At 30.4% G+C, this 9,748-nt stretch overlaps 1 long non-coding RNA gene across 1 annotated transcript; it reads left to right on the top strand.

Moving 5' to 3' along the window:
- The first annotated feature begins 427 nt into the window (after positions 1-427).
- On the top strand, positions 428-4,711 carry LOC114298025 (uncharacterized). Its single transcript, XR_014343255.1, has 4 exons — positions 428-1,283; positions 4,050-4,108; positions 4,244-4,296; positions 4,400-4,711. It is a non-coding gene; the product is annotated as an uncharacterized LOC114298025 (long non-coding RNA).
- The last annotated feature ends 5,037 nt before the right edge of the window (positions 4,712-9,748 follow it).

Raw genomic sequence — 9,748 nt, 5'->3', positions numbered from 1 at the left:
CTCTCTCTCTCTCACCCTCTCGTTTATCTCTGCACCGATCTCGTTCATCTCTGCACCGATCACTCTCTTACTCTCTCGTTGCTCATCTCATCGATTCGCACCGATCATCGCACTGCCGATCTACTCACAGGTAAACTCTCTCTCTCAATCTCTGTCTCTCTCTCTCTTGGTCCGATGGTTGTTTTTTATATATATATATATATCAGATATATCTCTGATCTAATATGTCTCCCTCACTCTCTCATCTCATCAGATCAGTCTCATTTCTGTCCCTCCCTCTCTCGCCCCGATAGACTCACTCTGTCTCATAGGTAAGCCTCTCTCTCTCTCTCTCTCTCTCTCTCTGATCTCTCATCTCTGCACTGCACCGATCGAATCTGTGCGTGTAATGTCTCCCTCATTCAGTGATGTCTATAATGTCTGTATGTTAATCTGAATCTGAAATGTTGATCTTAGTTGATCACACTGTGTAATCTAAAATCTGATCTTAGTTGTGTCTCACACTGTGTAATGTTGATCTTAGTTGTGAAATCTGAAATCTGTATGTTAATTTTATTAATTCTGAAATCTAAATCTGAATCTGAAATATGAATTTGTTTTGTTTGATCTGAAAATTGATTCTGATTATTAATTGATAAGCATGCTATCTTTGTGAGGGGTTTGAATGTTGTATGAAGAATTTTTACATTTTTTTTTTTGTAGACAACATGGATTCTACTTACCTGATGAAGTAGTTTTCTTTTTCTTTTTCTTTAGACTGTGAACCCTGGTTTAAAATGATGTGAATTTTGAAAATTTAACTACCATCAAGCTGTAGTTTGTTTTATGGTAGGCTGAATTGTTCTTATGGTCAGTAGATGTCGCCAACAATGAAATAATCCTCCCCATCAAGTATTAGTTTTGCATGCCGTATCACTATACTTTTCATATAATAGACATATTTTTATAAGTCAAATAGTGAAATTAATATTACTAACTTTAAAAACTGTTAGCTAAAATAATGTTGTAATTATTAATGTTTAGGTTATTCTGGTACAAGCAATAAATTATCTAAGGACAATAAAATTTGATAGAGAATGACTATTAGAGTAAAGCTTAGTAATTCTTCAATCATTACCTCAAGAAGTCAAGTTCCCATATGTTCCCTGAATATATCAAAACTTCACTTGCTAACCTGTTCTATTTTGGCTGGCAGTGTTGGTTGGGCCCCTTCTTTTTTGCTGAAGCGAGATGTTCCCCATGAACCATTTATTGCTGATTCTGTAGACTTCGTTGTTTCCCAGGTTAAGTCTCAAAAACTCAAGTGAACTGTTTACTAGTAGTTTATCTGTAAGATGTGCCTAAACAATCTGCCATTACTCTTCCTTATTTGTTGATTTGTCACCATGGAATGAGACTGTTGTGTGAAGATAGCTTGTTATATTAGAAGAAAAATGCTACTTCCATTTACTTTTGAACTATGGAGACAACATCAATTGTTTAATTGTGAAATTGATGGTAAAATGATTTTGATTTCACTCCCATTTGGAAATCTGTTTATATGGCATTGCCTTTCAGGTTTCATAGGTCTCTTGTTTTTCCATATTTTTTGAATAGCAGATTTTGGAATATGAGTCTACCTTCATAGAACAGTGTCATGCACCACTCACTTTAATTTAACATTGTCCAATAATTTCTTTTCCATTTAAATGATTTTCTTTTAAAGTTGCCACTTCTCTTTGCATTGTATGAGTAGTTATTCTCACTATTTTAAACTTACCATCAACCTCTCTTTTAGTTATACTCCACCCTCTTGTAATTCCACAAAAAAGTGTGTATTCAAATTAAAATTCTTTTATGATCCATTTGGTTCATGAATTTGGTAAACGGAAAAGTAAAAGATAATGCTAAAGAAATTATTGTTCCTTGTTTGAAAGTATGTGAGGAATTTTTTGTTCCAAGTATAATTTCTTCTTCTCCTCATTGCACGAATTTTTATTATTACATGAAAAATGTCAATCTAACTTTGCTTTAAGTAGGAGGGAAAACACGAAGGATAAAGATTTTCCTTTCCTTTTACCTTACTAATTTCAAGTTCTAAACAATGCCTTGATAAAATTACGAAATTCCACCGTATTTCCCTAGTAGATGGAAAGAATGTAGAGTGTCAAATAAATTAGTTGGTTTTGAGGAAGACAAACGTAGCTTCAAAAAAGAGGATCCCCAAATGAGGTGTTAGCTACATTGAGTAAATATGAATACTCCTTTCCTCGAAAGATGCTTTTAATCATTCTTATGTTTTTAATGGTTTTCAAAGGAGTTTCTTTTAGGTGTTAGCTTAATGCAGTAGTATGCATAGATCAAAACTCAGTTAGCTGTCTATTTGTTCTTTAAATGCTTCTCATATTTTAATTGATTTTCATTTTTCCCCCCTTGTATAGATCAGAGCTTTCCATCTTAGAGAACACTTGACTTAGAAGAGGGCTAAATGAGCCATTGCATTTATGACTTGCCATCTTCATTTCACATCCTGTCAACTGCAGAGTCTATTCACCAAAGGGAAGAAGTTGCTTTATGTTATTCTTACATTGCACTGTTTAAATATCATGTAGGTTGAAACCCTCTTAAAAGATGACTAAGCATCAAGGTTGACTTTAACAACAGATGATGCGTCAGTTGGACCTCTGCTGCTTTCAGATGCTGTTATAACTATAATTGATGTATGTAACACCAACCTTCTTTTGATGACTGTTTTGATGGTTTTATTTTGGTTTTGGTGTAGACAATCTGAAAATAGTACCAAAATGATGCATATGCTATGTGGGCATAAGCAAAGCTTTGGCATCCACATGCTAGTTGGGCTGACTGAAAAATTAATTCTTACTTTTCCAAGATAAGGAAATGCAGTGGTCTCAAATGTGTCTGTCAATGCACAAATTCTGCCATGATGCTGATTGGTGAATGTTGCTATTGCCTTATCTGATCATCCAAATTTAATAAAATTTTACCTTGTCATCATCTTCTTTAAATTGATTACTGATGGATGTGTGAAAGATAGGATTAGAAATGAATATATGCGCGAAATGGTAGGAGTACTATCAGTTGAAGATAAGTTGAGAGAGAAGATGCTAAGATGATTTAGTCATGTATAACAAAGACCTATGGATTCAATTGTAAGGAAGAGTGATGTAATCACTATAAATGTAAATTTTATGAGGAAGGGAAGACCTAAATAGACATGGGACGTCTTAGTAAAAAAAAAAAAATCAACTAAGCATATAGTCTTTAATACGACACAGTGGTGAAAAAAGATCCATGTAGCCGATCCTACTTGACTGGGACATAAGCCTTAATTTGGTTTGGTTATCATATTCGTTAAAATGCCATGCATTTTTTTTTGAGTGGTTGAAATTTTTTTCTATTTTTTTTTTTTGAGTGGTTTTTTTTTTCTATTTAGATCTGTTCCCTGCAGTGAAAACTATTTTGTGTAATTGCAATCATTCCATGTGGTAAAAATTACAACTGAACTTTGCCCAATTGAATCAGTTGCATATAAGACTAGTAGATGGAAACTATTTTAGTGTTTGATGATTTAGTGAAGTTACAAGAAAAGAAATTTGTTAATGATTGTTCCTAAGCTTTTTTTTTTTAAAATGTTATTGTTCCTTAATTGTGGTTGGGTTGAATGAATTTTGTTCGATATTGGATTGAATGTTTATAAACAAAAATTGATTGTTTTCAAAAAAAAAAAAGAAGAGAGATTTGGCGACTAAAAAATTGGTCGGCAAATTCTACACTTTTGCGACTGAAATCATTGGTCGGCAATTCCTTACATTTTGGCGACTAAATTGTTAGTCGGTGATTCCAAACTAAGAGGTCGCAGAATGTCACAATGTCTATATTTAGTCTGAAGTTATTGGCCACTGAATTTGGCTCGTTACACCTGATTAACTACCATATATAGAGTTAATTGTAATCACATATTAGTATTCTTCTCACAATTCTTTATGATGGACCCTCTGCATGTGAGTTCCTACAAATAAATTTGTGTATTCTACAATCCAAGACAGGTAGGAACCCTTTAAGTCCAACCCTTCCCACTCCCATCAGACATGAAAAAATTCCCCAGGTATATTACAAGAAGAGTTTATTACACTATTTTGGACTACATTGAATTCCATTGTTATTGTTATTATTATTATTATTATTATTATTATTATTATTATTATTATTATTATTATTATTATTATTTTTTTGTGAGCAGGGAAAGCTTTGGTTTCTCCAATTGAGAGATATGCAGTTGTTCCTGATGACAACGTAAGTGTTCTTTCCACAGTTTTCATTGTCTTCATTACTGGTGTTTAAATAGTTGGTTTCTCCAAAAGATTATAATTTGCAATTGTTATCTATTTATTTGTAGGTCAAAAGGATAAATTTTGCCGAGGGGAAGATCTGATTCTAGAAGTAAGGAATTTGCAGCTTGATTTTTGAAATAGGCTCAAAATGGAGATCTTGTTGGAAATTTTTTATTTTTTTATTTTTTGTAAGAGCATTTAAATATCCAATGTGCTGATTGGTGAATTTTAGATTTTATTTTATTATTTTATTTTTTTTTAGGATTTGGGTGAATTTTATAATTTAAATATGCTTTTATGAACATGTACAGTTTAATTATTCTTTGTAAAATATTGAATTTGATGGTTTAATCAATTTTTATTTTTATTTTCTGTTATGATGTTTTTGTGAATGGAATGTAAATAATCAGCTCTTAGAGAGTGAGAGACGGCACCACCGTCGGAAAAAATAGAAAATTTTAATATTTTTATTAATTTTGTTATAGGTTTTACTTTTTGCGACGACATTATACTGTCGCAAAAAATAGAAATTTTATTATTTAAAATAAAAATTTTATTATTTTTTAATATTTTTTGCGACGGCATTACACTGTCGCAAAAAATAGAAAATTTCATATTTTTTATACTTTCTGCGACGGCACCACATCGTCGCAAAAAACAGTGTTTTTTTTTTTAAAAAAAAAAAGACTATTAGCGACGGTATTTTTTGTCGTCTCAAATAACATTTTTAGCGACGGTAAAATAGGGCCGTCGCAAAAAAGTCAAGAAATTTTAAACGTTATTAGTGACTGCACGGTGCCGTCGCAAAAAGGTAAAAAATGCCGTCGCAAAACATTAGTGACGGCACTTACCGTTGTAAAAACTCTTTTGCAACCCCTGCAGTTGCGACCCCCCTCTTGCCGTCGCAAAAAGTCATTTTGCTGTCGCAAAAAGTATTAGCGACGGCATTAGGAGTATTAGCGACGGTATTTTACCGTCGCAAAAAGTCAATTTTTTTGTAGTGATACAAAAATCGAACTGTTCGGCACACTAGTATCGACTATCTACATTACTATTCGGAACCCATATATTGAACTAAATGTTTGTGTTTAGTACTGTGTTCCCGAACATAATCTTAATAGTTGACAAACCAGTACTGAACAACTCGAATAAAACAACAACGATTGAAAATGGCCGAGAATGTTAATGTAAGATAGATAAATTTATTAATGGATCGCCAACCTCGTCAGAATTATTGCCATCATCCTCCATTGCTCTACATGGTGAAATAACTAATGAAGAGTAATATGTTGGACTTGAAAAGATATTTCTGGTTCAAGAGAGTTTATGATGGTGGTGTGAAGGATACATTCAGGGTTTAAGATGGTTATGAAGAGTAACAAATTTAGGATTTAGAAAGGTGGAATATGTGTAGTTAGAGGTGGAGGAGGAGGTGGAGGTGGGGGTGGGGGTGAGGGTGTGTGTACAATATTATAGAGTATTAGTTCTTATTTGATAGGTGGGTGTTCCATTAAATGATATCATTTAATATAATTTTACTTCAGGGTGTAATTGTAATTAAAAAAAATTAGAAATTGGGGGATCCAAAGAATTTAGACAAGTGCTAATAGCAGCACTCTTGGAAATAATACAATTAATTTTACACTTTTGATATAATTGTCTTAGCCGCCCATGAAATTTTATTTCACATAACAATTGAATTCTTTTTTTTATTAATAATTCATTAGTCGTATAAATAAAAAAAATAATATTGTCATCTTTTTTCAACTATAATATATATTTGTTTTTAGTATCTACCCACCATCTACATTAATTTCAATTATTTTAGTCATATTAAAAGAAATATCAATATAATTATATAAAAAATGTGAGACTAATTATATAAAGTATATATTTTTTCAAAGTAAGTATAATTTACTTAAATAAAATAGGGAAATCACAAAAAAAAAAAAAAAAATCCCAAGCTTTGAGTCTTGTTATAAAATAAACTCTGAATTTTTAATTTTATCAATTTAAACATTAAATTTTTTATTTATTTTCAATCTAAGCCATTAACTATTTTCGTTAAGTAAATTAATAGGAAAATAGATATTTTAGTCATTAAACTTAATAAAAATAGCATTTTAAACATTTTATTTATATCTACATTAAGTTTAATGAATAAAATACTCATTTTCAGTTTTACTTAATGAAAATAGGTGAATAATTTAGATTAGAAACAAATCAAAAAATTAATATTTAAATTGATAAAATTTAAAATTTAGAATTTATTTTAGGGAAATTTTTTTTAAGATCTCTCATATTAAGATTTTATAGCATAAAAGATATGAAATATTTTCATAGTAGTTGGGTTCTCTCAAATATATATAGAGAAATTTCGAATCACTTGCTCACAAATTTCTTTGAACAAATCAGAGAAAATTACAAAAAAAAAAAAATTGAGCTACTCACAAACCAATTTTTCTATAATTTTTACAAGAAAGCACCATGCTAAGTTCATCAAAGAACTTAAAATATAAAATCTAATTATAGTTTAAAAAATAGCAAACACTACACATCCTAAAAGATCAAAAATAAAATTCAAAGTTAGAAATCTAATGAAAATTAAACAAGCAACATAAATTAATGAGAGTTTAATGTGGGTAGGGAAAATTCAAATGCCAGAGAAAATTCGAGAGAACATCAAAGAGACAACTAGCTAGAGAAAATCAAGCAAGATACAGCGAGAAAGAGAGTCCAATATGTTCAGAGAAAATTAATGTAAAGGGGATATCTTAGTGCCAGAGAAAATTCATCTCAAAGGAAAAATTAAACACAAGGAGATAACTAATTAGTAAAATCAAATAAGCAACCTAAATTAGTGAGAGTTTAATGTTTTTAGGGAAAATTCAAATGCCATAGAAAATTCAACTCAAGAAACAACTAATCAGTGAAAATCAAACAAACAACACAAATTAGTAGGAGTTTAATGTGGTTAGGGAAAATTAAAATTCCAGAGAAAATTGGAGAGAAAATCAAAGAGACAACTAGCCATATAAAATAAAGCAAGACACATAAAGTAAAGCGAATCCCATGTGCTTAGAGAAAATTGGGATGTGTGAGAAAATTCATCACAAGAGGAAAATTACACACAATGACACAACTAACCAATAAAAATCAAACAAGTAACATAATTTGATGGGTTAGGAAAAATTCAGATGCTAGAAAAAATCAATCAAAATTTTGTCTCAAACTCAGAGAAATTTCAACTCAACTCAGAGAAATTTTGCCCAACTCATTAATTTTGGCCCAACTCAGAGAAATTCAAAGAAATTTTGACTTAGAGAAATTTCTCTTAACTCAGAGAAACTCATAGAAATTTCCTTGATTTTCTCTGTGTTTTGGAAATTTTTGTTGTTTGAAGAAATTTCTCTTTGTATTATACAAGTAAAAGAGAGAAGAAAAAAATGGAATAATTTCTTGTTAACCCTTAATTTTTTCCTCTATAAGGGAAGTAATTTAACAAGTGATGCAAATATGTATCTTACAAATATATATATCGTCTGTACAGAAAATAGGTACATCGTCACCAATATATTTGTTATTCAACTCTATATTCATTTTTAAGTACACTAGAGTCAAGAAAGAATATACGTACAGACAACTATGGAAGCTTGAGGATGTCAAATTGTAGAAGAATAGGCAGATAGATATCATTTACTGTCATACCTAGTTTCTTACATTTTCAAGTACAAACCGCCTGTTAGACTAATATTTTAACCAATTTTTTCCGAAACACTACCACAAGCATCAATCCTTCTTATATATATAGAGAGAGAGAGAGAGTCCTAATAAAAAATTTACAGTGTGGAACAAAATTCACAGATGTATAGAGAGAGATAGAGAAAGAAAATACAGAGACAGAAGAGAGAGAAGAGAGAGAGGAATAAAGATTTGATATATGTATACATATGTAGAGAGAGATGGTGTAATATATGGGTATGGGTGAAGAACTTTATATTATAAAAAAAAAATTATAAATTTTTCTTATTATTAAAAGTTAAAGGTGAATGTTAGATTAATTTTCTCTTTATTTCATTATAAAATTAAAATTTTGATTTTTTTTTAATTATCCCTATAAAATAAAGAGAATTGTTGCTTTCCAGAGTGGGCAAAAGTTGAATAGGCTTTTTCTAGCCCTGACTTGGACTGGGCTCAAATCACCAACCCACAACAACCAAATCATTTTTCCAGGTGGGGAGGGGACTTTTCCTGGGCACTCCATCCATTATATATATATATATATATATCAATAATGATAGAGAGATTTAAAGTGAAGTTTTAATATTGTGACAAGAGAAAAAGAAAAAGAAAAAAATAAAAATAAAAATATAGACACAAGCGTCATATTATATGTGAGTTTCACTCCTTGTCATATTATCAGAGTTCTTTTTAGAGTTTTAAAATTATAATTAGTCCTAGTTCATATATCATATATTTCACCAAAAAGTTTTGAAGCAATTCCAGGGAAAGAAAGCTCACATCTTGAGTTTATTGTTTGGCTGCTGGGAAAGATTGTTTATAAACATGAAAACAAATATGGCAAACAAAAAACATATGACATCTATTCAACACTTGAAAAGCGTGTTAAAAAGTCGCCAACCGTTTTGTTTGATGAAGTTGCTAAGTATTCTCATTTAGATTATGCGATCATATTATCTGTAAATAAATATTAAAACAATATTTGAAACATTTAATTTATTATTTTTAAAAATCATCTTTAATGATAGGTTTGATAAATATCAAATTTTGATTTATCAAAAATTTCATTAATTGAGATCTAATCTCAATGTCACTTCATTAAGAGTCATTTAAGAGTGATATAATATTATTGATAAATATTTTACCTTTTTATATATAAATTGTGCAAAAAGATTGTAATAGTTATATTCACCAAAACTTTTATGCAAAAAAATTGTATTAGTTTATAAAATTAATTAAGAATGGCTTTATTGTTTGTAAAAATTCCTTATAGCCAACAAAAATTAAAGAATCAAATGACGCCAATGACGAACTATACTAATAACCACCACATGGTCCACAATCCCATATAGGCTAGGCCATCATAGCCTTCACAAAGTTTGGTGGGTGAGTATTAAATTACACCAATGAATTAATTACATAAGTGATAAATTATTGATGATAATTTTGTTTTCGTGTTTGCTTTTAACCACCACTGGGTCAAAAGCAAAGCAGCCACAATTCTGGCAATACAAAAGAAAGACTATACAGTGGGAGAAGGCACATTCTGAAACTATGAACCTTCCTAATCAGCCCTCCAGATGGACTATTTTGCAAAGATAGTTATAATCAGTTCTTTCGTAAAAAGTTATTTTTTTGTAAGAGAGGAAGTGAGTTATTATCTGAGAAGTGGA

Source organism: Camellia sinensis, chromosome 10 (genome assembly GCF_055761805.1).
Source record: "Camellia sinensis isolate YWXY chromosome 10, ASM5576180v1, whole genome shotgun sequence".
Classification (NCBI taxonomy): Eukaryota; Viridiplantae; Streptophyta; class Magnoliopsida; order Ericales; family Theaceae; genus Camellia; species Camellia sinensis.
The sequence above is the reverse complement of the archived record's forward strand: the minus strand, read 5'-3'. Positions and strand labels throughout refer to the sequence as shown.